Here is a 4,567-nt window from a genome sequence, read left to right on the forward strand (position 1 = left end):
GCAAACTCTCCATTCTTGTCTACAAACACATCATCATATTGCTTAACAAACTCAGCTTTATTATCAAACACATTTTTGAATTGTTTCAGATATTCACTTCTGCTTTCCTTGTCTACTTTTAGTGGGTAGCTATCACAGAAAGGTGGTGGCACCTTTTTGTACTTTTCTTCTTTTTTCATCTTACCCACATAGCCCACTATATTTCTTGTAGAAACAAGGTTCTTCAAGAATTCCATTTGAATCAACAAGTCAGCATTCTTTAATTTCTCTTCAGCATACATCTTTTTCAAACCATCAATTTCAATTGTCATTTTTGATTGGGTTCAGTATGCCTGCATACAATCCTTTTCAAGCCGCTTAATTTGAGTTTTATAAGTTGCTTCACTGTCTTCATATACATTCAAGAATGCTTCCTTTCTCCCACACTCAGTTTTCCACTTTCTAATCTTCTGATTTAATTCATCAATGGTAATAAGAAGATCAGAAATAGAAATATCAGATTGTACCTGGGCATTTGAAGATTCAGGCCTATCTTGCACTTTTGCCACAAAAGCCACATTTTCCTTCTCAATCTCGGTTGCATGGTTGCTCCAATCAAATTCCCCATCCTGTGGCGCCCTGGTTACTGCAACATTTCCTTGATCTCTCTGCTGGTTCACATTGTTCTGATTAGCTCTGGTTTGATTAGTATGAACCTGCATTTGATTGTTTCTTTGGGGTTGAAAGGTTTGTTGTTGGGTTTGTTTAGATTTTGATAGGGGTTTTGGTTGGTGATCTGAGTTCTCTGGTGCTGGAAATTCTGATTCTGATTTTGATAGAATTGGTTCTGATTCACTTGGTTACCTACCTGCTTTGGCATGTTGCACACTCTAGCAAAGTGTCCTGGTTGTTGACAATTGTAATAGATGGCTTTTGATTAGTCAAAGCCAATTCTTTCATTTGGTCCATTAAAGTTTGTTCTTCCAGTTCTGTTATACAGCCTTTTGCTCCTCACAGCTAACATAGCTGCCTGCCACTTTATGTCTATGTCCTCTAAATCATCAGCATCTATTTGTTCTAGATCTTCCTGCACAATGCTGATGTTTTTTAGATTCTTGGCCACAAAAGGCATGATATGACTCAGTAAACATGGAGAACAAAGCTTGGTAGTCTGTTCCTTGATTTGTGTTGTTCTGCATAAATGTTGACTGACCACTTGCTGTTGAGGCCACATCATCTTCTATTAGCTGAACATTAAATCTTGGCTGACCACCACAAGTTGAATTTGTCTCTGATGGCTCTTCAATAATTGGCTGCTGATTCTTGAATGAAAGATTTCCCATGGGGGCTACGACAGCATTGTTCACTTGAAAACTTGGCTTATCTTCCTTTATCATGTGGTTTTCAATCATTTCATGTTCTGCAGCCTTTAAAAATGCAATTACATCATCCAATTTAAAATTGGGGAAATTTACTTTTCCCTTGATAAATTTGCTGGCTGTGTACCACTCACCAGACAAAGATGACAAAAGCTTTTTGTTTAGATCAAAATCAGATATCTATAGGTCTGTTGTTCGTATATCGTTCACAATCATCATGAACCTTTGCAGAACTGATTTTAGTCTTTCTACATGCTTAAACTTGAATCTATCAAGCTGTTGTTTCAGTCTGTCTTTCTTGATGTTTTTCAGTTCTATATTTCCCTCAAACAAGTCAACAACTGCATCATACATTTCTTTAGCAGTTCTGTGATGGTTGACTGTTATCAGAATTTCCCAAGACAGTCTTAACTTCAGCATTGATAGTGCTTTGTCATCTCTCTTTTTCATCTTCAACTCAACAGTGGCGTTGTTGTTTGGAGTAGTTGAAGGAACATAGTTTCCGTCAGTGATAGAAGTCCAAAGCTCTGGGTCGTTGTAGTTTACAGCTTCCTCAAAGAGCACCTTCCATTTGATGAAGTTTTCTTGTCCAAGCAATCTAGGAATTTTGTTGGTAGAGACTTCTTGGTCTTCCATTTTAGCAGATCTGGAATTTGCAGTAGTGAAACAGAGGAAAGCTTCAAGCTTTTTCACTAACCTTCAGTCTCGTGGCCTTCAGCGAGCTTACTCAATCTCTGATACCACTTGTCAGGACCGTTAGTCGGGTGAAACCTTCGAAAAGATTGATAAGAACACACCGACTCTGCAACCCAAAGGCCTGTTGAATATCCTGGCGGAATTAGGATATCCAACGAGTTGGAACGAAGGAGTGAAATTAACAAGCACGAAACAATAATAAGTAATCAATAACAGCACATTCAAAGACAAAGATTCACTGTATTAAATGAGTCATTAATGAAACAGTGAAAGGAATGTCTAGGGTTTCGTGTGTGATGGCGGCGGTGGCTGTACGAGGAAACAAATAGAATATTCCTTTAGAATGTTTCTCGTATTCCATGTCTGCAAACCTGTGCCAACTTGTGTCCTAAAATGGTAACCTAGTACCCATAGACCCTGACATTCCTTCTAGAAGTTCCTAATCATTACATAATGAAATACAAAATAATACAAGTGTTGAGTCCTCGAGCAAGGTAACAATCTTGCGTGAGCAAACTCACTATGCTAGGTATGCTCGATGAATGTGGTCGAGCATACTTTACTTAGAATGTCTTCAGTGAAGATATTCCCTTCCAGCAAGCTTCATTCCTCTTGACTAATCCATGCTTTGCTTGAACTAGTCCATCGAGCAAGCTCATTCTTCTTGATGTCTTCAGTCTTCTTATTCAGTAATCTTTAGTATGATCGGATGTAAATCTTGCTCGGGGAACTGAACTGTGCTCGAAGTCTTTGCTTTGATCAGGTGACATCTTCTTATTGCATCCATGCTTGTCCCTATGTGCTCGATCATCCTGTGCTCGTAACACTTGGTTAAAACTTGTATGATCAAGCTGTTTGCTCGATTGGCAATCCATGCTCGATAGAAGAACACTCTTGCTCGTTAAAGTGTAGCTTGCTCGAAGCCTTAACACTTAGAAGAATCAACCATTTAAGGTTCTGAAGACCTTGCTCGAAGTAGTAAAACCATGCTCGATCGTCTAGGCTTGCTCGAAGTCCATACTTAGCCGTTTTCTAAGGAGGTTGAGAAGATTCCAATCTTCCTATCAAAAATCCGACTCAACAATAAAAATTATATATATAAATAAAAACAATACCAAAAATTTAAAACAAGTTTGGTTTTCGGGTTCGAAAATTAACGAATGTTACATGATTCACAACTTTTAGAAATTTCGTCTCGAAATTAAATAAAAAATAAAATTTTAAAAGAAAACAACTAGTACATGGAGTTGTTAAGTTTTTACAATTTTTATTTATACATAATTAAATAAAAAAATAACGTCGCTCTTTGAATGACCCGAAAGATGCCACAAACGGGAAAATATGACAAGGACACTTATATATAGGATATAACAGCGGCGTATTCACCATTTGTCCCGTTTTACGAAAATCATTCCTAGTTTCGAGTTATTATACACAACCGTACATATTATGTTTTCCATGCGAGCACTTGCATTATTACTTGTCGACCCATAATTATCTTTATCGTCGCATAGTCCATGTAATCCGTCCCGTTGTGTAGGTTTTAAGATATATACAATAAATACAATAAATTTTTGTATGAAAAATTGAAAATCAAGAACAATGAACTATAAGAATCAAAATTAACAACATATATAAACACATCCTTGAGATCAAGGATAATGCGAAAATATTATGCCAAAATATATAAATGAAATTATTAAAGTTTAATCAAATTAAATGTTATTGAAATTACAACGAAATAAGTGAAACTCTTTAGTAACACAAAATAATTAGAATAATGAGTGAAAAAAATTAATGTCATAAACATCGCAATAAATAAATGAAATAATGGGGTCGAGAATAACGTGGTAAATAAATGTAGCATTGAGCTAACAAAATATAAACACGTAAGTCGATAAAGCATTGGGTTCGAGAATAAAATAGATAAACGAAACTTTAATATCAAAATCTCGAGACAGATTAAGTTCTTAGAATCAATAATGAAATGAAAATTTCAAATAAAATAAAATATCAATGTGAATAAAATCAACATTGAGATTATGAATAACAAAGTAAATAATCGAAACTTCGATATCAAAGTAAAAGATTGGAGGTCACACCCACCCAGGATGGGTACTTACTGTGACCAGCCAGCACAGACTTACAGCGAAAACATAATCTTATATAAAAACTAAAATATTTGTTGCATGTCTAACGATATAATACAAAAAAAAAAATAAATAAATAAAACATTCAAATTCGTCCAACACTTATCAGCTAACCTCCAATACTTACTTTATTAACCTATAATACATGCTCGGGATAAAAATGCGCCAGCACACGGCTGGTGAGTCACATAAACCAACATATTTAATAGATCAGACACAAAAATAACTTTATTGATCACGTATGAGCTCATTGCATGTCATGCCATAATCATAACCCGCCTGCTTCACGTTAACGCCAGGTCAGCATTATATATTCGCACATACAGACTTTATGCACATTTGTTGCTGTATAAAGTGCAGTTC

Source organism: Bidens hawaiensis, unplaced genomic scaffold, assembly GCF_021521415.1.
Source record: "Bidens hawaiensis isolate Kalapana, Puna unplaced genomic scaffold, B.hawaiensis_p1.1 tig00000284_1, whole genome shotgun sequence".
NCBI lineage: Eukaryota > Viridiplantae > Streptophyta > Magnoliopsida > Asterales > Asteraceae > Bidens > Bidens hawaiensis.